This window comes from Neopelma chrysocephalum, unplaced genomic scaffold (genome assembly GCF_003984885.1).
Source record: "Neopelma chrysocephalum unplaced genomic scaffold, ASM398488v2 Primary Assembly neopelma1_60, whole genome shotgun sequence".
Classification (NCBI taxonomy): domain Eukaryota; kingdom Metazoa; phylum Chordata; class Aves; order Passeriformes; family Pipridae; genus Neopelma; species Neopelma chrysocephalum.
This window is the reverse complement of record NW_020897715.1, coordinates 11,358,948-11,386,615: the sequence shown is the minus strand read 5'-3', so window position 1 is coordinate 11,386,615 and position 27,668 is coordinate 11,358,948. Positions and strand designations below refer to the sequence as shown.

The following is a 27,668-nucleotide window of genomic DNA, read 5'->3' as shown; positions in this document are numbered from 1 at the left end:
TTAGTAGCAGGACCCCAAACATGAAAGAGGGGATTGATTCCAAATTTTTCGAATCATTGCTGTGATATACAGAAGTCAATAAAGTAGGTTGTGAACCACTTTTAGTGCTGACAAAATAATATAAACAACCGTTGGTGTTTTAAGATGAATTTGATGAGTTCATGAACAGTGAAAAACTAGGGGATAACAACATCAGAAAATAATTTAATGAGTCTGCAAATCTTACCTGTCACTGTGGTCCTATTTTCCTCTTATGCTGTCTTGGTTTATGCATCAGTGACTCAGTTCTGTAACAACAGTTCAGGTTGTGAGAAATAAAGAATCGGTTTTATTACAAGCAAATGAATTTAGCAAATCACTAACATAAGAGTTTTTCTTTACTAACCTATAGGGCGTATCGCGGAGCTGTAAGACGCCGGATTCAGCCTGGAACCGGTGTCAGGGAAACATGCGAACGGGAATAGGGAACTGTAAATGAATATTGGTAAGGAAACCCCTTATACCACATGGCTGGTCCTGGAAGCTGCCATGCGGCTGGACACTCCACCTCCCAGCACGACACAGCCAACCAGAAAGAGGGGAACGCCTCTTCCATGACGTAAACGGGGTTGAACCTTAAGAATGTTTAAAAAGCGGGACTTTTGAATTGAAGGGTGTGTTCCTGGGAATCCTGCGTGCCTAGGACACCCAACACATGTTGTAATTTTTCCTTTCCGTTTTATTCCTTTTGTTCTGCAAACTTTTGCCATCTTTCTAAATTCAATAAATGAGATTTTTCTCACAAGGTGTTATTGTCATGTCCCAGGAATTCTGTATTAGTTTTTAGGGCTGATGCTCTGTAAAAGATCTCAAGAGCTTTCAGAAAAAAATGTAAATTATTTTATATTGGACGCCAACCAAAGCAAGCCTCCATCTCTGCAGACAGCTTCAGAGGGTCCGACCACTTCGCCTGGCATGCATAGAATGCACAGGAAAGCCTGAGTGTGAAAAAGATGTTTCCTTTTTCCACATGGTTAATGTATGTGCTCATTTATGAAAGAGGAAAATTAAGCTGTATCATCTTAAAATATTCCTAAAAGGCCAGAACACTAAAAACAAATTAAAACACTACAAAAAAGGATATTCTTCACACCAGATTTTTAGATGGTGATAATGTACAAAAGCAATGACTGAATGTTTTATTTTCTTACTACAGTTACCAGTTCTATTATAGCAGAGCCTGCAAGCTGTAACTAAGCCATCTTACTGTGCTAAATTTTCTACACAAAGAAAGGAGACTCCCCATTAGTAGATTTAACACTACATTGATAAGACAAGTGTTGGAAGTTTTTTAGATGGGAAAACTAGGTGTGAAGAGGATTAAATAAATTCTTTCAGGTCATACACAAGGCCTATGGCTGAGCTGTAACTGACACACAGGTTTCCCAGGAGTGTGCCTTCATTGTCAAGGAACTTCCTTCCCAGCCAGTCTGGGAATACCTGTCCATCTGTGCTGCATATGGGTTCCATTACCCCTCATGCTCTATCAGGAGTGAGCCAAATGGGTCTCTGCAAGAGGAAACCCTATTAGCAGGACTGTTCATTCTAAGGTCCATTCCAGACAGCTGGTATAGACATAACCTATAGGTACAAACCACATCAAACCTGAGCCCACGTTTACAGCATGATCTCAACATGCTTTGCACTCTCACACATTCCAAACAACCCTCACTATATGTATTGCACTGCGTGTCATTTATACCACTGAATTAATCTGATGAAAACATCATCCCTGTGAGCTGCATTTTGAATGGGAAATTTTAAAGTATTGACTATATTTAGGGCTAAATACATGAGATCCAGGGGAGGTTCAGTGTGTACATCGTCATATCTTTCTAGAGCTCTTTCTAGCCTTGAGAAGTACAGCTATAAGCCACACTACACCAGTTAGTCTGGGGAAGGTGCTCTTGACAATGTAGGTGTGTTGACCTGATCAAGTTGGAGACTGAAAAAGCAGAAGAAAAACAATTTCTTTTCACTAAATTGATTGACTGTTACATTAAAACTAATTGTGAGCCATTGTTATAACACAAATTGAGAGATAAGGTACCTTGTCCCAACCTGAGTAAGCCATCAGCTTTGATAAAAGCAAATCTCAACTGATGTTGAGTGGAACTTAACACAGTTTTTTTTCCAGATTCGGATTAGAACCTTCTTTTCTACATACAAATGTAATAGTGCTTTGATCAAGCATGAAGTGTAAATGCAATATAATAGTTGTAAAGTCAGATTGGATCTAATTACAAACTCCCCAATTCCTCTCCCAGCTGTGCAGTAGTCAGATACTAGCTTTACATCTCCTTGTTCCCCATCTCCAAGTGTTAAAATGTCTTGTCCTCAAAGACATTCCTGCACAAATGGAAATAAGATCTACTGAAGCAGGATTGTCAGCCTCCTAGGGAATGATATACTAATTTTACAATACACTGCATCTCAAGCACTAAACTAGGATTAACTTATAATATTCATTGATTAAAAAAGACCAGACTTTACATTGCACAAAACAACAGATACCAGCCACATGTTGGAGCAAGTGCCTCCCTCCCTCATTAACGTATGCTGCCTCAAACTTTCCAGGAAACCTTCCCTAATGGTTTTGCCACTTCTGTGGCAAAACAAATGTTTAGTTTATTCAGTCTTCCCAATGTAGTTACTGACACCATGCTCCCAAGATCCATGGGGCACATCCTTATCTTCGGAAGTCCGTTTCATTTTCAACAGCTAAGCAATGCCTCATGAAGAATTTGCTGGCAGATCTAAGGGAGAATCAAGATGTATGGCTTGCGTGTATGAAGGTGCTTCTGCCCAAAACAGTATGTGCTTAATCCTAGCCCAACTGCTTCATAACATCTCATGACTAGAAAGCAATATTGAGGCAAATTAATTTAAAGAGAATATTCAAGGAATGAGCACGAGGGATTTCAATCTTTTGCATAATGACTGGATGTATAGTAGTCTCTCCTTTGCTTGAAGACTTTGCAGTGGGAAGTTTTTCTTGAAGGTAATTGCTAGCTGAAAGAGTTAAGGATTATTGTGAAATCATAGGATATGAAAACATAGAATAAAAGACAAGAAATGATCATAGCTTTTTCTCTACATAACACCTGTTTACCTAGATAGCAAATCACTGGTTGCACAGAATCCTAGGAGACACTGTCTATAAGGATCCACACAAATCTAGATATGCCCACAAAAATATCGTATAACAGTGAGACAGCTATTTATGGAGCATTTGTCTGCAGGGTACTGGGGAAAAATTTGATCAAACATATTTTTTTCTGACTATACTGCTGTGATTAATTTTTACTTCTTTAATGATAGTTTATTCCCTGACTCTCAACAGGCCATTTGGGCACTCCAGGAAAGTCATAATATGTCATTAGCACCTGTTACAATAGAAAATAGCTTTCTAAGAGAAGAGGGAGAAAAAGAGAAGTTCAGTGAGTCCTGGTAGAAGTGCCTCTTGGTTGAATTACTAACGCATGATGTAATGCACCTTGGCTCTCCCTTCTGGCTTGAGAGCAGTTCAAACTGCCATTCCAGCCTGCAAATATTCAGAGCAGGCACCATAAAGACATATGTGAGCTCACACCCAGAGAGAGGTTGTGGCTGAGGTCAGGGCAATGATACAGACTTCACTGCAGCGTTTCTTTCATGGTAAACTGATCGTGTTGATCAGAGCTGTGGAACAGCAATCAGGTCCAGATAAGGTGAAACTCCATCGACTTCTTCCTGACTTTCCCCTCCCAAGCAATCTAAAATATTAGATAAATACCAAAAGTCAAAACTTTAGCTGGAAAACCTGTCTAACAGCCACTTTGTAAGGCAGGGGCCCGTATCACCTTGGCCAGGGATCTTCTTTAACAGATCCCATGTTTATTCACATGAATATTCCAGGGGCCTGTGGCAAAATTGAGAAGAATTCAGAGGGAGTTTTTCCAGTGTTTACATTAGGACAAGAATTCATACCCAAATAACTGATCGTTAAGTACATTCCTTTCAAGTTTTGTTTAGCACTAGTTTAACAGCTTTCCCAGTGCTTCTTCCCCATTATGAAAGCTGTACAGGAGCAGTGTAAATCCATCTCATTGCTACTTTAAAACCAGCCTGCCTCGCTGCAGAATACACTGTAGTTGGAGCTGTTAGTGCTTGTTATTACACAGGCTTTCACTACAATGTGAGAGAGCACAAAACAACCAGAGATTAAGGACTAACCAAGTTTTGTTTATCACAGATTAGAACTATTGACTTCCAGGTGAAAGGCTTTGTATGTTACTACTAATTGCTTTCATCACTCTTTCCCTTTGACAAAATGCTCATGTAATCTATATTTTCATGGTGTTTCTGAAATCAGCTGGATGGACAACCTGTGTATCTGATGCACAAGTGATTTTGCTGCAGAAAAACTTCCTCACCTTGGCCTTTGGCTAAATGAACGGCACTGAGAAGTCTACTCTGGAGTTAGTCTCTTCAGACAATATGTCAGAAACGAGAAGCATTGAATGAACAAACAAAAGAAAAGCAAACCACCAAGGCTGGATAACAGACACACCAAAAGTCCTGATGGGACCAAAGAACAGAATCGATGAACTGCAAACGAAACAATGGGCTTCTCTCATGCACGACAATTTCTGTGATGGATGACTGGAAGATAGTAAATGTTGCATTACCTGCTCATCTCCTAAAACTTAAAAACCTGTTTATTATGTCAGAATGAGAAATAACATATTGAACTTTATAGAACATTATATGAATCAATGGCACACATTTGCCTGTAATACTCTATTCACCTCCAAAAGAGCCACAGAGGATATTCCAGAGTTAAGTAAAAAATATGACTAGGCACAGAAAGTTTCTGTAGAGGGGGAGACTGGGGCTATTGTGGGAGACTGGGGCTATTGTGGTCAGAATGAAGATGCTTAAATAAAATCAGGAAATGATCCAAAACCATTGCACCATTGCTGAATATTGGATGATTGCCACAGAGGCTGTGTAAATCTGTAGCATCAGCTTTGAGTACCATGGACCCAATCCTGTTGCTGTCACAAATGTGCAATGATTTCAAGGAATGTTATAGCGGTGGGAAATTTGGCCATATTAACATCAAACTGAAAAGGTGAGTAGTACTCTGAAGAGGTGAAGTCGAGTTGCCATGTCAGAGAGAAGAAAAAAAACCCCAGGAAGCTACTGAGGCAGTCACTGTAGTCAGGAATTTGGTGGCGTGGGGTTGGTGGTCTGGAATTGGAAATTTCAAAAGGGAAAAAACCCACACGGGGGCAGAGTGGGTGACTGACAGAATATGCTACGAAGTATGTTATGCTGGGCACAACCAATTTCTCACCAGTTGAGTGAGATGAGGAAGGACATAATTTCAACTGATAGCCAGTTATGTAGTATTGACTACTGAGACAGTAACAGTTTTCCTGAAGCAATTCGTAGTGGTAATATATGGATACAAAATATATATGGATACAAAATACCAGAATAGGTTTAACTAAACCCATGTGGCAAACCTTATATTTTTGGAGATATAAAATGGCTTACAGAAGATCAAATACAGTAGAACAAATGGTGAGAGAAATGTACTTACCAAGTGGGCTGCCTATGATTTCACAGGTTATTTTGCAAGAATTAAAATAAGCTAAAATTACAGACATTATGATAATTCAGCTATACCAGTTATTATTTTATTTCTCTCTTCTTGTTGCTTTCTCCTGCGGTACCAAAAGGCAAAACTTTTGTCAATGGAAAATAAACCCATCCAGCAAAACTTGTTTCTTGTCACACTTCCCAGTAAATGTTTTACAAACTTTACCAGCAAAAGTAAGAGTCACTGCAGGATGCATTTTACAAGGGAACATAAAGGCTCTTTTGGAACAGTTCACTGATAGCAATGGAACTGATTCAGCAGTAGTTTAAATGGGAATCCTTACTATAAAATAAAACAGCATTCTACCGCCCAAACACAGCTGAAAGGGACTGCTATGTAGCACGTTGCATCATTATCAGACAGCCTGTGTCACCCTATCTATAGCAATGGTCTTGAATATTGCGGTCCAAGTTCTATCATTTTTTACCATGTGTGCAATGATTTTTAGGTCTTTCAGTTGGGGAGATTTGGCCCAAAATAAAATAAAACTGATAACTTGATCATTTTGCCTCCTTCTGCACAAAACAAATTTGCTCACTGCAAAGCAGTTACCTTTCAAATGCCTACACAGTGTAGGAGACCATACAGTAGTCTAATTCCTGGCCAGTGAAGTCAGGCTGTAACCATGGCAGCTGTGAGTGCAAATCTCACTGTATGAAAAGGCCCAGGCTGATAAAGCAGATTGTTGCACAAGTACATATGTGCCTATGTCTGTGTATACATTAAGTATGAAAGCATGTGGCTTTAGGGTGGGAGCGAGGGAGAGGAGAATAGCCCACCAAAACCTTTACCAGAGCAACTCTGGGTAAGCTGCCAGCTGGATCCCAGTGCTGCAGGCGCCCTAAAGGACACTGCTCTGAATAGGCTGGGGGTCACAGGACATGGAGGCAGACAGGATGGGAAGGGATAATCCCATAAAGGAACTTCACCCAGTGCAGACTGGTTCTGGCATAATACGGTGATGATGTCCCTCAGGGGGAAAAGCACTAATTCGAGCCTGACCTTGGTCTAAACACTGCATTTGTTGCACAGAGAATAGCACGGAAGACAGCTCTTTTGCTCCAGTGACTGGAGTGTCTGGGGCCCAGGAACTGGCAGAACACATACCTATAGAGAAGGGGAAAGGGACAGTCTCCCTTTAATCATTTTTATTCTGGCATTAGGTCAAACTTTTCTTCATCCTTTTCCAGGGAAACTGAAGGCTTCATTCTTTCCTTTCATTAAAATAAATGAATGTATGATTGATGATCCTGGAGCCTGATATCTTCCACGTGTTCAGAGATTAGCTATAGCAGCGGCTACTGCCAACATAGCACATGCTGATGTGTTGCAACCCTAATCTCCAGGCTCCTTTTTAAGGGCAAGAAGCCCATTTCCATGGCCTAGTCAGCCACCGGCCTCTTTAATTCTATGAAGGCACAAGCACAGCAGTGACTTTGTAAAGAGGGGTCTTTACCTGCTAGAAATTGAGCTGTGGCCCACCTGCTCATCCCAGTGAAGCTGCTGAGTGACTAGGGAGCAATGACATAGAGATTTACACATGGCAGGTGCAACAAAACACAGGTAAAATTGAGCTAAAAATCCACAGAACAATTAAAACTTTTCCTCTTACCATCCAGGCACACAGGTACACTCTGAGAATGGGCAGTTCCTCAAGAGCTTAAGTGCCTTTTGGAGAGGGTGCTGAACTGAATCTGAACAAAAACCATTTTGAGCTGCTATTTTTTCATCTCAGACCACACAGTAAACTGTTATTATGATGATTTTGCTGAAGCTGAGCCAGGATAAGAAAACATTGATTCTTCTGGTTCAGAATAACAGATCAGAACTTGACGGCTTCACCAGGGACCTTTCTGCATGGGAACAGTTTGTTTCTAGCAGGCTCTGAACCTTACAGCTTTAGCCATTCATCAGCTTTCCCATCTGTCTTGCACAAATGTGCATTGTGATGCTGCTTTGCTCTGCAGACCTTTGCAGTAGGCTGTTCACCACAGCAACTTTTTCACCTGCCTAAATTGATGCTCCTCACTGGAGAAACTTGCTGATTTTTTTATTCTTCTGGCTGAAATGAGCTGTGAGACTGCTGAGATATCTCTGCTCCATCCAACCCAAGCACCTGGATACACATTTGAGTGCAGGTTAGATCCCACATGCACACGTGTATGTTCTTGCACTGCACAGGCACAGGTTTATTAGGGAAGGCAAAGAATCTCTAGTCCTTTGACACTGGTGAGCCTGATTTTCCCTTCCCTGCCGAAATGCTGTAACTACCCACCATTGTGCAACAGCTTCACTCCAATTTTTCTGCTCAACAAGGCAGATTTAGGGAGGTACAGAGAAACAGTCATGCAGTAGTGCTAGAAATGTAAGTAGTACTGCAGCCCTAGGAGAGAAGCATATCAATGAATTCTTCCCTATCTTGAAGCTCAGCATGTAAAGCCATCCTCACTGCAATTGCTCACTGAAGGCTCCTAATAACATCAGTACCAGACGACATTCTGTGAACATCATACTCTTTGGCCACATACTGTGTCATCCTCATCCTGAGGTCCAGAGAGGCCCCACTGTGGCCAAACATCTTCCTGGGTTTGCCTTCATCCACCAGATAGGCTGAATTTCTGATGATGAATAGGACAATTTGAAAACTAGAGGACCACAGTAAACCACAGGATGGAATTAATCTAGCTGTCCCAAATCAGAATTATCCTTATATTCCTAAGTTACTCAGACCTGTGCCCTCTGTATGGCAGGAGATGCGGCAGTAACCTGTGGGCCATCATTGGGAGGTCACCAGAAACCCTGGAGTTTTACATTGGGATGAAGAATAGCTCTTGGTGTTGTAAGAGCTGAAAGTTGTGGAAACAAAGCAATATGTTAAATCTGAATGGCTTACTCCCAGACATATCTCCCAGTTTACTTCTGGGATATTTCCTTCCCATTTCCCTTCACACACAGATTTTCTTTTAAGAAATCCCCTCCTCTTTGAGTCAACTTGATTTTATAATGAGAATCAAACAGCAGCACAAAGCTGGAGACTGTTTGTAACTGGAAAGATCAAACTATGAAATTTGTTTTAAAAGTTATTTGATATACAGTGAATTGCAAATTCAGTAGAGTACCAGCTGGCAACAACTAAGCCCTTCACCAACAAGAGATGGGAAAGAACAATGATGAAATGAGTCAACAATGTGGATCTCCTGGAGAGAAGGCTTCTGGCACAGCAAGGCAACATAAACAAATGTGCTATATATAGAACTGGTCCTGGAGTGAATATACAGATCATAAAGATGACCCCAAACAGAACCCCAGTTCAGATACACAGAGAAATACATAGGATAGCCGTGTGGTTTGAAGCCTGGGCTGGATGCCAGGAGTTTCCAGTTTGCCTTTTTCCCAGTTCAGTTTATACCCACTGCTTATACTGATGGCCCCCAGCCTTTGTTGACACACAGGCAGTGACACTGAGGAAGTTATGATCTGCAGGCAAAGCATGCACGGCTCTTTTAGCCAGCCAGTGATGCCAGAGACCCTGGGGATCCTTGTCTCAGGCTGTGAGTTCCCCACAGCAGAGGCTGTGTCTTGTTTTGGGCACGTGCCCCTCAATGCAATTTGCCTTCCAAAGTGTGCAGCCACTAAACATTTCCTGCAGCTTACCCTCCTGTCCTGCACAGAACATTAATGTACTCCCCAACAACGAGTGTCTGAATTTAAAGTATTAACCTTTTAGACTTCAGCTACAGACCTTTTTCTATATTTATGACCTAAAATCTCCAGTCATATTCTGATGTACTATTTTACTCTAAAAGTATTAAATACTTATAGCTACACTAGATAATGGAAGATTGAGAGAGATTTATGCAATGTGTATTCTAACAACGACACGAAATGTTTGTGTACTTTTTGCATTGGGGAAGAAAGACCGAATACTGTGGTTTAAAACCAAATGACTTTGCTAATGGAGAGGAATTAAAATATGCCCCTTGGCAATATGGTGGTTCCATGGAATTAAAACCTTTTCGGATTCAGTTCTGCACTTCATAAATTTATGATTTATTCTGGACAACAATCTTTAGAAAATATGATATGGTGATAAATTATGAATATTGGGCCAAATGTATGTCTTCTTAAGCAATTTTTCCCCACAGTGTTCCTCTCAGCTTCATTAAGAAAAATTTCAGATGGCTCTCGGAATATGTTATTTCTTAATAAAAAATACACAGGAGTAGCAGACTTCAAAAAGACAGATTTGCTGTCTTCAGGAATAATTGAATGTGAGAGAAGACATGCTTGCACTGGTTTATATATTTTTGCTCTCTGGATCCTGGATGTCAGATTATTTGCTGTTTCTTTGAGAGCTGACAGAAGTTGTGTCAAATTTACACCTTTAAAGATTTCTTCCAATGTTTTTCATCTTATTTATTCTTCTTCTTTCTGCAAATCTAGAAAATAGCTGAATTTGAACAAAATTTAGTCTGTGAGTTCTCAGACAGAAGCATATAACTCTCAAGACAAGGACTAGCTTAATGCTGTACTCTATCTTTTCTTGGTACAGAGGAAGGTATTAGCATTTTTCCAAAATAGTTTGACTCCTTTTGCTCCAAAATTGTAAAAACAATAGTTACTTGGTGTAATGACTTTGTAAGATTCTTTTCCCCTACTTTGCACAATTCTTTTCCCCTACTAAAAAGCCAATTTCCACTCTTTGAAAGGTCTCCTTGTGTACACTCCTTCATAAGAGATAGCATGGCTGCTGAAAATAAACACTGCTTGCTTTCTGTGTCTCCTTCATAATGGCATTACTTTGGACCTTTTTTCTCTTCTAAGTTGCACAAAACCTGTAGGGAAATAGTTATCTTTGAGATATCAATCAGGTTCAAAAGTTTACGAGATGAAGATGAAAACTAGGGTTAGAAAAGATAGAGTACTAACTCAGCTGAAGAAGAAAAACAACCAACCAACCAATCTCCTTTTACATCATATTAAGAAAACATTATACCAGAGAAAATTTGCCAGAGGAAATTAGAGTGAGAGTAGGTTAGAAGTAACTTAGTAATTTTTTAAGCAGTGGAAACAAGAGGATGAGGGCCTTTGAGTTCATGCTTCCTGCTTTATTTATGTAATTTCTGACATGGACAGATATACTGCTGATATTAAACCCAAAATCAGCGTTGTTCTTCACAGACGTGTCTCATTCAGCTAAAGATTTTTTAAAGAAGTTAGCAACTTAGCTCTAAATGTTCCACCAAAGCAGAAATTCACCACAAAGGTCTAAACTGTGGTGCTGTAATTTCTTCATGATTTCAGAATAAAATGATTTCTATTTATTTCAGTTCCAATAAAAGCAATGAAACCTAAGGATGTGTCAATGTCTTCTTGCATGACTCAAAACTAACTTCACTTTTTTATTCCAACAGAAATATTTCAAGCCACTGGAATGTATGGTAGTCTTGTTCCTTTGTGCATTTGGGATGAAAAATAGCCAAGATACTTCATTTTTAAAATAATCTTTTATATTGTAGAGCTGATTTTTTCTCCTAATAAAAAGTTAATTAAAGTCTGCTGGATACAGTTCGGTTCATTTCATAACACAGCATGTGAAGCACAGCTCTACCACAAAAAACCTCAGTTCTTTCTCTTCCTTTTTTTTTCTTTTGGCTTGGTTTGCTTTAGCAAGGGAAATTTCATCATGTGAAATGTGCAACAGGATAAATTTTGCACTCAGTCTTCCCCACTCTTCCCCATCCAGCTTCATTCATTTAAAAGAAGTGTCCCCATTCCACAAGGATGTTCCTTTCAAGCAAGCCAAACCTTCTGCTTTGGCACAAGCCCACTAGAAAACTCGGTAATGAAGTCTAGAGCTGAGCTCTGATCTCTTACAATTTCTTGCTTTGAGATATTCAAGACAACTGTCCTCCCAAAAAACTGACTTGGCAGAGAACAAGGAGATATTTCATACCTCTGCCACCTTCCAGGCCGCTTCTCTCCCTCTGACCTGACTCACAGAAAGAATCCCCATTGTAAGGACATGCAGTCCAAAGTCATTCATCTCATGGCTGCTGTCAAAAAATATCATGAAATAGGGGGGTTTTTGCAAGTACCATTTGCAACCTCTGGGCTCTACCTAAGGGTAGATAGCAACACAGACACAAGTTTCACTTAGTGCACCAACCCGATTCTTCACTAGTGTGTGTGAAAGACCTTTTTTCAGTGTCAAATTCATCACTTAACAGAGCAAAAACTTCGGGGCCCCAGTGTAGAGCACAGAGATATGTGTATGCAAAAGAAAGAAAATATATGCCTTATTGGACACCTGTCAGCATTAGTGTCAGAACGAAACGCCCATGATCAATTTTTTGAGTAGTTACAGTGTGATCTTCATTTTTTCAACCTCAGATCTCTAAGTTTGTAAGTTACAACCTTTAGAGAAAGGGAAGTCTTCTTAAGAGATCAAAATATTTTACAGTGGAGGAAACTGATGCATGTTGAGATAACGCAAATGTGGTGAGCTATTTAGGCAGTGATATAGTGAGACAGTTCAGGGCTGGTGGATCTCTGGAAGAGCAGTGTTATGTTCCAATAGTTTTGAAACTAGAAGAAGGAAAACAGAAGAAAGTTCCTTTTTTTTTTCCTCAGTAAAACCATTGTAAGTCAATCAGTGCTTTCAGTAAAAATTAAAAAAAAAGAAAGATCATCTGGTTCTTCATCAGCTGTGGAGTACATACTCTTCCAGTTACTGTCATTTCCTAACTCTTCAAAGGATTTAGTACTTTCTTATTCACCCCAGCCAACATAGAACAATAAGGCCTGGAGAGACCAAAATTATTCAACAACATAATACTGTTTCCTCAATAAAAACCAGCTGGTACTGTACAAAACAACAGCAAACCCATGGACTAGCATGATATTTGCACTCTTGTGCTCTCAATAGTAAGAACCATATTGCTTTGTTTAAGCAGAATGTAACTCAGTGTGAGTCATAAGATGAGAAAAATAGATAATGAAGATACATGCCCCTGCAACCTTATAGATGTCCTTTGCTGAGTTCTAGTTCCAGTGTGAACAGTTGCACAGATTTAATTAGAAAATGACAGAGCATTACTGCTAGAGAGAGACAGCTGACATAAAGCATTCCAAGGTGCTGTGGACAAAGGTCAGTCAAAAACTATCTTGTTTAAACACCATAAATGCAAATTTCATCATTTTTATGGAGTCAGACTTTCTGCAAGAACACATGTGCTTTCAGTTATCTCTTTGTTCACATCCTCAAGTATGGTAGATGGATCATTCGGCTAGGACACTCTAAACTAAATTACAGCTTGCGTGACTGAACCAACCTTGTTTCCTTGTTTTTCTTACATATATCCTTTTAATGGAGGTATTTCCACATTTCAGCTTTAAAATAACTGTGTATTTAATAGAGGGGGAAAAAAAAGATAAAAAAGAATGTTCCAAGTAGCTGAAAGATTAGCAGAAAGAGAGTTGGGTTTGGAAAGGTTATCTAAAGCCTGAATAGAAATATCATTCTTGATGGGAGATTAATGGAGGCCAAGCAAACTCATCTGGAACACGGAGATGAAAAACATGGGACAACTTGAGTAAAGAGTGATGTCGTCAAATGGCCACGTGATATATGTCAAGTGTCATTCTGAGGCCACAGGTGGTCATTAGATTAATAAATCCAAATGAAACCTGAAGGTCACTTATGCTTGTCTCTGCAGCAAGAGAACTAATGAAAGGAGAGAACATCACAAGAGCATTTTATGTGTGTAGCCACTCAGCCACTACTTATGGATGAGGCTATTGCTTCCACAAAGAGCTGGCTACAGTGCCCTGCTGTGACTGGCAAAAGAGAGAGCTTGTTCTGCAGATGTAATGGTTACAGCTTGTTATCATGATGTCAACACTTAAGGTTTCTCTGAGTAGAAAGACAGCCTTCTGATCATGAGAGATATTCCAGTTCTCTCTTCAGAAACTACAAGAAATCGACTCTGCTGTTGGGGCCAGACTCTGACCTGGGTGGCTGCATTCCGCCTTCTGTGGGCAACTGGACCTCTGGTCCCTGCTCATGTAAACCACCACAGTTTGTGACTCAGATAAAATGTTTCAGTTTATTCTCATCTCTGTTATGAGAGGCAGGTTTAGTTTGATGCCACAAAACCTCACCAATTTTGGTTTTGTTCTGCTAGTACAGACATGGGATGGCTCATTTTAGCATTCCTTTATAACTAAACCTCAGTGGTTGGATGGGTAAGATGGTAAAATTCCAATTTTAGATAATTTCTGTTTATAAGACACAGATGAAACTGGCAATGGCCTTTTACCTTAAATGATGCTAATTTTTGCTACCAAAGTGGTAGAGCTTGTCAAAAAGAACTTGAGGATCTCACATTTCTGATGTTCTGAAATGGAAGCTATATGGTCTCTGTTTTTCACATTAAACTTACCAAGATTTTCAAACAGCTGAGAGTATGATTGGTTTCTTTTCTTCGCTTGTATGAAAAATACTGCAGTTATTTATTCTTTGCAATTTGCTGCCATGTAGAAAATCCTGCAGTCTTACTGCTGTGTAAGCTTACTTAGAAGAAACTCATCAAGATTCAATTATTTATTAAAAGCAGAAGAGTTTATAACAGCAAAGGCAAGAGGCAAGGGCCAGAATCCTTCTGGGGCAGAAGTTCAGTGTAGTCAGCAGAATTATGCCACAAAACTTTTTTCTCTTTAGAAAAGATGATTTATTCAGTGAGATGCTTCCCGGCACATCCAGTGGAAAAGCTGTTTTTGATGGGGTTTAACCAGTGGAGAAGTCATCTTCCGTGTGGCAGGCCCTCAGGACTTTGGTCAGCCACAGCTTTGCGAGCCAAACTATACTATGGTTAGATGATATAAATAGCAAGCTTCAAAAAAGAGAAAAGCAGAGACAAGCTCTAGGACCAGGGCTTAGCTTTTCTATAAATATTCACCGAAATACAGTGCAGCTATTTCTAATACATAGAACACAGATTTCAACAAATAGATCTAGCATCTAGCAAATCATTGGACTAAATGTTTTAAAAAAATGTTCCCTGGCAAAATTTTGATTTTTTTCATTCCCTCTGGATCTTAAAAAAATATCTCCAGCTTCTCAAAGATAATTTCTCTACCTTCTGACAGGTTCTTTCACGATGTTGTTGATTCAGAGTACCACTGAAATGCCTGAAAATACTCAGATGTGTTTAGCACATATGGGCAGGTTTACATCTGTAGAGCTCAACATGCTCAGCAAAGGAAAGAAGGAACAGATTTTCCTCATCCATATGGGGAAGATTCTTATCACACAGAAGATTTTTATATCAAGACAACAGATTTTACTGCAGCTAGCTCAAACCTCCTCTGCTGAGCAGCACACTAATGACAGCAGGCCTGTTTGTGTAACAAAGCTCTGTTTACCATGGGCAAGGGCACTGCCATCTGGCCAAATGCAATTTGTCTAAGCTGACACAAGTCTTCAGCAAAGACAAGTAGATGGATTCTTGAGGTTGGCAGCAAAAATTCCACAAGCCTGAGAATGATTTTAAACTGAGAACTCGGTAAATATATAATTGGCTGTTGAACTAAGAGACCAGTTAAATAAAAAGAACAGATTAGACTGTGATGTTCAGGGTGGGGCAAGATGATCTCCCTTTCCCACTGTAACAGAGAATTGAATAGACTACTGTAAGTATGAAAGGCAGCAGTTTAAAAACTACTAAAATGATTTTTTCCCTCACATCTTCACTGCTTTTGTCTCTTTGCAGAACTAGGTTTGGTGAATCTTTGGACCTACTTAGATTCTTATTGGAGGAGTTAGGAACACGGATAAAGGTATTTTTTGGTACAACTTTTTGCTTATGGAGGTACTGTTCAACTAGAGAGAGGAATAGTGTGTACCTCAATGTTTCTTACAACAGAAATGTCTTCTTAATGCCTTACTTATTCACCATGAGTACATAGCTCTCTTTTGGTTTCCATCTCTTTTAACATATCTGTATATTATACCATTTCCTCAGCTGTGGCAGCACTCGGTTTCTCCTGGAACACGGAGACTAAATAGAATAGAATAAATTCCTTAAGTCCACCTTTCTTCAGCGAGGACCTGGCTGAAATACAGCTGAGCTAGTACCAGGCATAACCTTGGATCATGATACAGAATTGTACAGCCAATATACTTGGACAAGAAGTATGCAATCTTCATATATCCCATTGATTCTAGTTCACAGTCTGTTTCACTTCCCTTCTCTCCTGAGTCACAGCAAGACTTACTGCTTTATCTTCACAGACTTCATATTCTTATCCACCCTCCAGGAAGACAGTGTCATCCAAAGAATAAAGAGAACTGCAAGAAATATTCATTAACTTCTATGGAATGCAAAGCATTGAACTGCTTGACTTTGTTTAAACTAACTCATGTTATTTAACACCAACTGGAGCCAATATTTTTTTGTGGAGCATTTGGAAAGGAACTGTCATTCTTAAGATCTGTCTCTGTAAGCTACAGAGGGACTCCAGATGATAAACTGTCGTGATGGAATGGTATTGATCTATCCTATTTGATCCAACAAGCTGATAAAATGAAGTTTATCAGATAGTCTAGTTCTGAGACAGTCTGGTTCTTGCTTCCCAGTCAGCAGTCTTCATTTCCAGATTTTCATCTGAGGAACCCTCTTCAGATGAATTGCAACATCCCTAGTGTTTGAGAGCCACCAGCTTGCCATGGTTAGAAGCTAGAATAGAGGGTGACCCAGTGACCACACTGTGAACTGATGTGTGAGCTGCACAGGGTACAACTTTAGCAACACAAAGTGGAGGTGTTAGACCAGCTCAGGCTCTAAAGCAGGCACATGGCAGGTGAGCCTGCTAGAATTAAAATATGTCAGTCTACTATACAGACACGGGTAGGACTCAAGGCAGACAGTAACGCTGAAGTGGCACACTAGCAATTGCCCCTTTTCTTCGTCTGCAAAATGGATAGATTAACATATCAATATTTTGCAGTGAGGTTACCAGAATTTATGCATTAGTGCTCATCTGCTGCAGAAATTATGTCTTTCCTGTAGCTAAATAACAGCACCCAGTTAAGTGTCCTGTAGACTGACTAGGTAGCCAGTGCCAGGTGCAGGAGGGGACAAGAGATTGGTGATAGAGAAGAAGGTTTTTTTCTTGCATAGTAATTTCTTTTGATCAATCATTTTCTTAGTCATGTCAGGCAATTTAGCCCAGTGATATATTTGGAGTTGAATGGCTGTGACTTTTGTCTCCATTGTCTCAGTTCTGGCACATAGGGATAATGAGTTTCACTAACCAACAGTACACGTATTCATTGGCATTGGCTGCTGTTGACCATGGGAGTCGACCTGATTTCCTCATGCTCCTTTTTCTGGAAACTTTCAAACAGGGATGAGGAAAATTAGCTGACTCTCAGTAAGCATTTTAAAAATCATTCCCTCACTGCTCCCTGCCCCAAATAAACAGCAGAAAAATTATACTTTGCCTAAGTCCTCAAAGAGCTTTGATTTTGCTCAGATGTTATGAAGGAACTTCATCATAACAGAAGTAGAATTAGTTTACATTCATTCCTTTTTAATAAAGCATTGAAAATATTAACACTGGCTCTGCCTGAGTAGCATTTAATGTCGGTATCTCATCATTTGAGCCAAGTGCAATGCTGACTTTAAAACAAGTTACAGTTTAAAAAGTGGCTCCATAAAAATGCTACTGACGTACTTTATGTTCACTCTTGTTTATCTCTCACAGAAAAGATAGGGATAGAGGCAGTTTATTCTTAATCTTTTATCTGCCAGCATTATGGTATTAAAAATATTGGAAATTCTACCAGAAATAAACTGGGAGAGATCAGTTGGCAGCACGATGAAGATGGCAAATGCTAACTCATCTTCTTGTAGCAGGAGTGTCTGAATGTCATTAAAAGAAGAAAAACTTCTCAGCAGCTCAATTGTCTCCTCATCATGTCAAAATCTGCAAACACATAAAATGAAACCTCGTATTCTGTCAGTGTCACCTTCTGCAGTTAACTGATGTTTAAAAGGATACATTTTAGAAGTACTGCCTTTCACCTTTACTCATGATCTTTTGTTTTTGACAGAGGTAGTCAGGACAAGCAGCCTTTGTTCCGTGTACTGTTTGTTACTGTAGGTAAAGCACCTTCCTGCCCAACTTGGGATTATATTTGACTCCACATTTTTATGGAGTAGAAAAGAATGCACAAGTTTTCAGATGAAAGGGTTGCCTGCTCACCACTAAACAAACAAAGAAGCAATGAAAAGATATAAGGTCATTTTTCTTTTAGCCACCACCACTCACACCCCTCCTCAGCAGAGAGCACATCAGGCACAAACAGCCTACTATAGGAGAGTCCTGATAGAGGCTTTTATTTCATTAGTTGAGAAGATGAGGGCTACTTGCAAGTATTTTGAAGGTGGGCTGATCATTGTCAAAGATCACGACCTTTGCTTCCTTCTGCTGGGTAAAGTAGCAAAGGAAAAGGAATGAAAATAATTTGTGGGGATGCTTCCTGAAATAACCTACTTACCTGAGAGAGAGCTCTGTTATATATTTTAAGCTAGCACCAGCTAATTAAACAATTAAAGGTTGCAGATCTTGCCCTGAATACAGGGTCAGGTGCTGAAAGACTCTTTTGTAAGTGGTAAACTGCTGTGGCTAGACAGAAAGCAAACTACACGCGTGATCACAAGCCCTCAAAAAACAGTCCCTTGTAAAGGACTTTTAGAAAAGAAAAAAACAAACAGGGAGCCATTCAGTTTTCAAATCAGCTGGGAACAAATTCTCTTACTTTTGAACACCTTTTTTCCTGCCAAAAGCAACAAGATGAAAATGAAAAGGGTCTAAACCAGCTATTTCAGATGTGCATAGTGCAGACCCGCAGTCCTAGGTGACATCAAAAGCATGACTCCACATGATACTTCCTTTGCAAGGTGGCTGGAAAACAGAATGAAAAAACCCAAAACCAAGTTTCACAACTTGGCAAAGAAAATTGTGACCTTTTAAAATGAAAGTTTGCAAGAGAGAAGAGAAAGAGAAGTCAACAACAACCTGGACCCCAAAATGAGTGAGTTCAATTATCCACGCCTCAGCACTCTGCTTAAACTGAGGACCTTGGAGACAGATGATAGGAAATGTTCAACAAATACAAGTGTTGGTCTGGAATAACTGGGCACTCTGATGGAAAAAATGGAAAAGCAAAACAAAGCAGCTGTATTGAAAGGACTCATCTATACACGTGGGTGACAACTACAGATGCTTTAGCATCCCATGGCAGAAAATAAGACTGTATAGGAAGTGATTTTCTTGTCCCATTCATCAATGTCTTGGATGAAGGGACAGAAGCCTCCTCAGCAAGTTCGCTGACAACACAAAGCTGGGAGGAGTGGCTGATACCCCAGAGGGCTGTGCAGCCCTTCAGAAGGACCTCAACAGGTTGGAGGCAAGGGCAGAGAGGAACTTTCTGAAATTCAACAGAGGCAAATTCAGGGTCCTGCACCTAAAGGGAGGTCACCCAGAGGATGGAGCCAGGTTCTTCTCAGTGGTGCCATGCAACAGGACAAGAGGGAATGGGCAGAAACTGATGCACAGGAAGTTCCACCTGAACATGAGGAAGAACTTCTTTACTGTGTGGGTGACTGTGCTTCCTCACTGGAGATATTCAAGAACCATCTGGATGCAACCCTGTGCAATGTGCTCTAGGGTGGCCCTGCTTGTGCAGGGGGGTTGGACCAGATAACCCACAGTGGTCCCTTCCAACCTGACCCAGTCTGTGATTATGTGATTCTGAGATAACCAACTTCAAAGTATTTCCGATCTGAATAAACTTCAAAGGGTGAAACACTACTCATGCACCATAATTATTATTAAAACGTTTTCTATCTGAAATCACCAACAAATTTCATTTTGATACCCCCTGAGTACTTAAATGAGATTTGAAAGTGCAGTTTTGAAAAAAATGGTATCTTGCTTACCTTTTCAAAGACAAGTTATTTTACATTTGAAAATCATAATTTTTTCATTTTGAAAATTAGATTTTCAATGCAATGAATTCCCATCATGTGAGTCAGGAACACTTTAAAGTGACTCTATTCTAAAGTTCTTACAAGAACTTAGGGGTTTTCCAGCAAAATGAAACATTTAAACCAGGGCTGCTCTGGAAAGGATTCAGTTCCCTTCCATTACCATCATCCATACCACCCTTTCTAAGTAAGACCATCCTCAGACAAAAGGATATTCCCCTTTCTATTTATGCAAGATCCCTACTGAAATAAAGGGTTCTAGTATGGACCTGCCTACCTCTGATTTGCTTATCTAAGCATGTCCTATGCTTTCTAGGACCACAACTAAGCCCTAGTAGGGTAGGCACAGGCCTTCCTTCTGGCCTGCTTTCTGTGCAGGTCACTGAGAACAGAGATCTTTCTGCAAGGTCTTTTGTACTGGGCCTTGAAAACCTGTTCAATCTGCCCAAATGCTAATAATTCCATGTTGTTTTTCAGAGTTACCAGAGTTGTCCTTAAACAAAATCTCACTTCATTTTCCCTCTTTAGGCAGAAAGCCCAGAGCTAATTGAATGCATTCTCTCTCTTCTTCAGTGACTAAATGTAATGCTGATGTGTGCATATAATGTGGGAATCACGTTAATCATAGGCATACAGATTTCAAAGCCAAGAGTGCTGGTTGTGATGACCCAGTCTGATCCGCAGTGTAACACCAGGCATAGAATTTGTGTCAGTGATTTCTGCCTCAAGCCCATTATTTTGCACCTCAGTTCCCATCTGTATAAACTGAGCTGCAGCTTCCAGACACAGGGTTTGTTATGCCTCTCTCTGCTGCATAAAAGAGTTCTTTGTTCACAGAAACCTTCTACCACACTAAAGTCTTGTGGACTCTGACCAAGCCACCTCTTCACCTTCTCTTTTCTGAAATGAATAGATAAGGCTTCTTATATCTCTACCCCCAGGATAAGGTTTCCAAGCTTTGAACTATTCTGCAGAAAGACCATAGACCTACGCTCTCGGTATCTCACAAAAATCCTGAAGATATGAAGCTCCTGCAGTACAGGCTCTTCAAAGGTCACACAGTTAATCATTCAGAAGTTAGTAATTTCAGCCTCCCAGTTGGATCCACAGCCTTTGCTTTGCCCCCAAGCATGTGAGTTATGTTTTTAGTTCTGATATTTCTCAGTTTATCCAATAGAATATCCCTGTGCACAAAGTAAGTTTTAAATGGATCTTAGCAGTTGCACACTTGCAGGGCTCTGTGTCCATACACAGCGCAAGGGCTCAGAAACTCCTTACACACTCATAATAAACACAGGGCTTAAACTGAAAGTGGTAATAAGTAAGAAAGATTTGAGCAATTAGGTGGGGTATCACACGCAGTCTTGGCTGTTCTGGTTTAGACTTAGGCTTTTAGTTAGGTCTGTTACTGTTGACCTGGTCCTTTAAAAACCAAACTTGGCTGAAAGAGCTGCTCCCAGTATTTCCTGTTACCCTGCTTGACCTGTCATATTTGTACCCCCATCAAATGCCAGCTTGCCAAATGTCCTGTTCCTGTAATTACTAGCAAAAACGCATGTAATCCATGTCAAACTAGTCCTTATTTTCATGGCAAGATTCCAAGGTTTTGCAGCAATCTGATGTGACAGAGAGATCTCAAGTAGTTCGCAAACCTTAAAAGTACTAACATTGTCAATGGATTCATCAGAAAATTACTACGTAATCCCCTTTACACAGTATCTTAGTATCTGTTTTGGACAGATATATACAAATATATGCATACACAACCCCAGATTTCAAAATCCTTGCACATAATTGCATTGTAAAAGTCACTGATTGTAAGAGAGCAAGTGAGATTTAGAAGTTTAACAGAGATGCTTAAGGGACATGGAAGTCCTTGAAGATGTCTAAGATATTAAGCAATCTGTAAGAGGCACTTAATATCACAGGGAAGCCAAAACCAAAACTGTTATATAAATCGCTCTAATCAGGCTAATGAGAATTGAAAGCTCACTTTACAGAATAAATGTCAAGTGTTTGCTTTCCAATGTTTTTTCAGGATTTTTTGTTTGCCAATTTCAATCTTAGCTTCCATATTTTTTTAATAAATGAAAAAGTTATTCACCCCATGCCTCTTCGCAATATGCAGCTGCTTCTACCTGTTTAAATTTACCACTTTTGTATTTTTAAAAACCCGGAGCAGGAGGAGGAGCTTGGCAATAGAGCAAGCAAATCAGCATCAAAATTTTTTACTAAAAACTGTTGATAAGTTGTTTTTTTCAACAGAATATATTGGTAAAAAATACTATTCTTTTTTTCATTTTGTCATTGAAAATGAGTAGGCTGTAAATACAGCAAGTCCTACAGCTTTAGGCTCTTATTTTGGGCTATCTGCAGACTCCAAAAATGTTCTAAGATTATTTTCACAGACAGTAAGACTAGACATGTCTCTTTTTTCTTTTCTATAAATGCTGGGAGACTCAAGCCCCTTTCCATGGTAGTAAATGGTCTAGATTTTTGACATACATTTGGCACTCTTAATATTTACTCCAAGTGTAAGATTACTATTTTCTTGCAAAAGTCTGAAACACACAGTCCATTGCCTGATTCCATACTGAGTGTGAGGTAATGCCTCTACCCACTAGTCAAGAAGAAACCTAGGAACCTAAGAGCTGCTTTTTCAGCAGAGTTGAGCTCGGTGTTTTCATTTTCAACATGCTTTGCACTAAACATCACTAAAGCCCTTTCACTAATTCTGATCTTGTGATTTCTGCCATTGACAAGTAGAAGCAGAACCCAGCAGAGCAAAGTGATGTAGCATTAGGGTATTGTTTCAAAAGCAACATCTAAATGTGACGGCTGCTCCATTGTCTGGCTCTTTAAACCCAGCCTAGGATTTTCCTTATGGGACAGTGCTCCAGCAAAATAAATAAATGGGCTGTAGTCTAAACTCCAAAGCCCTCTATAAGATGTTATTGTGTTCCAGGCTCAGCAATAATAGGAGAGACATCACATTACAGCAAATGTACAGTTCTGCACTTTTGGAAAGATCAAAGCTTGCCTTGTCTGCAATAACTTTGGATAGATACAAGATGGCTTGAGCCAGCATGGTCTAAAACAGAGTAAGGGAAAATGTCATCAACATCCTACGGGGTAACTTAAATGCCAATTTCTTCTTATTGCCTCACTAACTGAAAAGCCTGAAAAGCAGCATACTTGCATGGCAGCTGGTAAGTACATCAGTGGTGGGGGGAAACAGCAAGTGGAGGAGGAAGCACCACAGAAGGGCTTATACCTCTGGGAACTCTGGAAAATGGAGAGAGGAAAGAGGCAACATGTTCAGGTTTAAATGATTTTAAAAGGGTACATTCCCCACATTTTCTACACATTAACCTCAAAACCAAACACTCCACCAAATTTTTTTTATTTTTACAAAATGACAAGTTGGGCAGAGGCTGTTCAATCCAAGTGAAGCAGCTATCACCTGATGCCAGATACTTTCCCACGGAAATCTCCTTGTAGATCATTGGTCCTGACTCTCCATTACTTCCAAACAATGCCTACATACATTGAGGTAAGGAGCTTGATGTTTTCTTCATCTTCTTTGCATCTTCTGCCATTAGCTCTGACAGAAATTGATTGAGAAGAAGGTTTATACTAACTTTATCCAATTGTGGGGCTGAAGCCCAAGTCATGCCTGGAGGTCCTTTTCCCCCTGCCCCTTCCAGCAGGGTGGGCTGTGTGGTGGTCAGCAGAGTCAGGAGCAGAAGTGAACTACTGCCTTTTCCAACAGCCTCCCAGGGATGGCACAATATGGTTGTAACAGACTGGACACACTGCCAAAGCATGCACTGACTGAGACTCAGTGCCCTTTAAAAATGTCACAATTTAACCTTTACAAGCAACCCTTAACTTCTGATTTGCCTCAGCTTGAAGATATTGGCTTTGGACACAGAGATGTTTCAAGAGCTCGCCACATACACTCCCCAGGCAGACACTGCTCCCTTGAAGGGATTGTCCCAATGCCTGTTGGGCTACAGTGCTCCCAGAAAAGCTGCAGCCCCAGGACAGTCAATGCTCAGGACGATGGGAGGGTCATAGCCACAGACTAAGGAGTGAGGGGCTGTTAGGGGGACTCTGGGCTGGCTGCCTGGCTACAGGCAGGGAGCAAGATGGACCTGGAGGGGGTTCCTGAGGGCTGCCAGCTTCTCCACAGGAAACCTTGGCTGCATTTTCTGCTGTCCTACATGACTCTCAGTGGGCTGTTAATCAGGATGTTAATGCAGAAGCAGCATGTGGTCCTGTACAGACAGAGGAGGAACTCAGCCTCTTCTTCCTCATCAGGGACAGTAATGCCTCTGGAAAGTCAAGCACAGGGTGATTGTAGCTTGCTGAAAGACACTGAGTAGTTAAGCAGGACATATGATTTAACACTCATTTCTTCTCCTTTTGCCTCCAATCTGTTTCATTCAGGGTCAGGGGCTGATCTCACACAATATTACAGTGTTGGTCCTGCCTCATCAGGCAGCTAACATAGGTAGCTGACACACGAGGTCTGGTTGCATCATATGTCTTCAGTCGATTTCTTTCAAAACAACTAGTTACACTAGTTCAAAGATGTAAAAATGTGTGTAGTACAGTGTATTCTTCCAAAGTATGAGATCTTACTGCTGATTTGCTGTTCCCTGGTGAACGCTTATAAAACATCAAATGTGTTTGTCATGCAGCATTACACAATCAGTCCTGGGCCCTGCAACTGAAACATACTGTACCTTCCATATTGCAGTTATCCTACCATAGCTAAGACGTAATATTTCATCCAGCTCAACACTGGATGAAATATCCCACTCTTTCTTTAGTGCTTAACTGCAGCCACAGGTAGAACTGAGTTATTTGTAGAAGAGTGATAATTGCAATTCTTCTTATTATATATACTGTTTCTCCTGCAGCATTTTCCTGCTCTGCTGTGCAGTGGTGTGGCCTCACCTTGAGTCCTTTGTGCAGTTTTGGGTACCACAATATAAGAAAGATATAAAGCTTTTAGAGAGCGTCCAAAGGAGGAATACAAAGATAGTGAAGGGCCTTGAGGGGAAGCTGTATGAGGAGTAGCTGAGCTCACTTGATCTGTTCAGCCTGGAGGAGACAGAGGGGAGACCTCATGAGGGGAAGCAGAGGGGCAGGTGCTGACCCCTTCACTCCTGTGACCGGTGACAGGACCCATGGGAATGGTCTGAAGTTGTGTCAGGGGAGGATTAGGCTGGATATTAGAAAAAAGTTCTTCACCCAGAGCGTGGTTGGGCAGTGGAACAGGTTCTCCAGGGAAGTGGTCACAGCACCAAGCCTGACAGAGTTCAAGAAGTGTTTGGACAATGCTCTCAGGCACATGGTGTGATTCTTGGGGTGGTCCTGTGCAGGGCCAGATGTTGGACTCAATGATCCTTGTGGGTCTTTTCCAACTCAGCTTATTCTGTGATCATTTGGGGTGCCAGTAACGGAAAAGAATCTTGCTATGCTAGATGCCATACAAAAGAAGAGCTAAATGCTGAGCTTTGCTACTCTACAAAAATACTGTTCAAATTTGATGAGGTACAGTTACAGGAACAGGATCATTTGGATCTACAACCACTCAGTGTTTTGATCTGGCAATATGAAATGGGTCAAGAGGAAGATACAGGAAAACACCTAAATGTTGGAAGGAAGTGGGGCAGGGAGGGAAAATGAAAAGACAGATGGTTGCAAGCAGCTGAATCTAGTCAAAAATAAACAGAATTTGTATTGGTGGTGATACACAAAATTTACCATGGAAAGGCAGTGAAATTTTGGGATCCCCTTTCTAGAGTTTTCACCTATCCAGGCTTCTCATGAACCTCCTAAGAGCAATAAGTCTATAATCCCTAGACAGCCATTGCTCAACTATTCTTTCAGCTAGAAAGATTTTGGGCTTTTTTTTCTACCTTTCTTAGAGATCTAACGTAACTCTTCTTTACTGAACTTAGGCCAATATCTCCTTGCTTCACCCTGTCTTGACCTGCAGACTTGATCCCTGTCCTATCTGCAAAATTCTTGAAAATGTCTGAACACTATCATACTTCCCACCTCTGCTCTTGTCATGTTCTTTTTCCTAGACTAAACAAAACAGATTCTCTCCACCTTTACTCACAGTTCATGTTCGCTAAGCCTCTTATCACTCTTGTTGCTCCAATAGTGACTCTTTCTTGTTCGTCTACATCTTACTGACATAAGATAGTGAAGTCTGTCAGGGTGTGAAATAGACTTACAAGGAAGGGAGAGCACTTACACTGTAAGAAACACAACAAAATAAATACTGGCATTAGAGTAGTAGGAGTTATTCCATACTGCTAGAGATTTATTAGGTGAGACCAAATATATTGTTTCCACCTTTGGTTTCTTCTGGAGTGTAAGTAGATGGAAGGGGCTGAAAAAGTCAGTGCCGCATTAACTCATGCTTTCACAAAAAAGTCATTCAGACGACAGCTCTTCCCCTGTCTCTGGATAGAAGTCAATGGACAAGCTGGAGTGGAGAAGCCTGTGGTTCATAAGCTTTAGTGGCACTAAAATTCTTTTGTCTCCTGCTGATGAAGCAGCAACAGAATGATATCAGATCACAGACACAAACACAGACCCCGAGAAGCCAGGGTGTAGCAAAAAAGCATGTCCATGCTGTGCAAAGGAACATGGTAGAAATGCCCTTCCAGCTGGTGTGCTGCACCAGCTCCGGAACAGGAGACAGTAACTGTTGTATCACATGACTTTGTAGTAAAAAAAAAAAGGAGGATGGTGCGTGCACAGCTTTTCAGCCTCAGCTAGTGTAGGCCTGGTTTATGTTTATTTGCAGGTTATGTGTTTGGAGGGTAGGGTTAATCAAAAGGCTTGTAGCAGAATGGAGCCCCTGTAGCTTGTTTAATAGCCAGTCCAAAGGCCATCAAAATCCCTTATTTTTTTTCTGGGCTCTGAGCTGAGTTTCTTGTTTGGCATTGTTTCACTCTGTGGTGGATCCCAGCTGCAAAGCAGCCTACCTCCTTCCCTCATTTTCCCCTTCCAGAAAAATCACAGGGATTCACATACCTCTGCCCCATTCTTCTGTGGGAGTTCACTGGGTCCCCTGCTGGAGCCATCCATCAGCTTTCACAAGGAAAGACTGAGAATCTTTCACAAAACAGGCTGGAAAAGTCTGAGAAATTGAGGGGAGGGGATGTGGGGGGAATTTTTCCTCTAACTTCTAAAGGAAAGTTTGAGCCCACAGTTTGTTTAGCATTTGATTTTATTCAACCTTTACTACGGGAAATTAGGAAGAGGAAAGTCAGAGTTGTCTGGAATAGGCTCAGATCCAAACTATGCTGCTGAGAAAAGGAAAAATAGCCAGAAGAGCCATATGCATAAACAGACAGCTAATTACACCAATTCTTTGCTTGACCAAATCATTCCTCACCCTGTACACCTCAATTACTGCCTCACCCATACCCATTTCAAAATGGAGGTTGTGCTGTGTTGCTTTTCCAGTACTGCCAGGGACTCACACCCTGGTTCTCCGCTCCCCTATTTTTTTAATCATTTACACCAATGTAAAGAATGAGTAGAAAATTATCAGGTCAATAGCCAGAGCTTCAGCTAATGAAAATCAGTTACCCACCATCCATGTTAGCAAGGGGCTCTCCCTGACTGCACAACTCTTCATGGGATGAGATAGAGGAAGAGAACACTGCAATTCTTCTCTAATTCACCGCAGTTGGTATAGACATGGACCAGTAGTTTCCTGCATGTCCCTTAACCTTATCTCTCAATATCCTTTTTCTCTCTGACTCCTCTGCAGCTTCTGTCATCTCCAGTAGCATTTGTAAAGGCCTTCTGCCCCTGCAAATCTTCACCCCACAGAAGACCTCATCTCCTCTTCTGTGCATGTGTGGCAGGGGGAGGAGGGTCTT

The 27,668-nt window shown here is 40.7% G+C and overlaps 1 long non-coding RNA gene across 1 annotated transcript in view; it reads right to left on the bottom strand.

Moving 5' to 3' along the window:
* Positions 1-17,479: 17,479 nt before the first annotated feature.
* LOC113966431 overlaps positions 17,480-27,668 on the bottom strand; it is a 28,928-nt gene continuing 18,739 nt past the window's right edge. The window contains exon 2 of the long non-coding RNA XR_003533826.1: positions 17,480-17,680. This is a non-coding gene — a long non-coding RNA (uncharacterized LOC113966431). The remainder of the gene's footprint in view (positions 17,681-27,668) is intronic.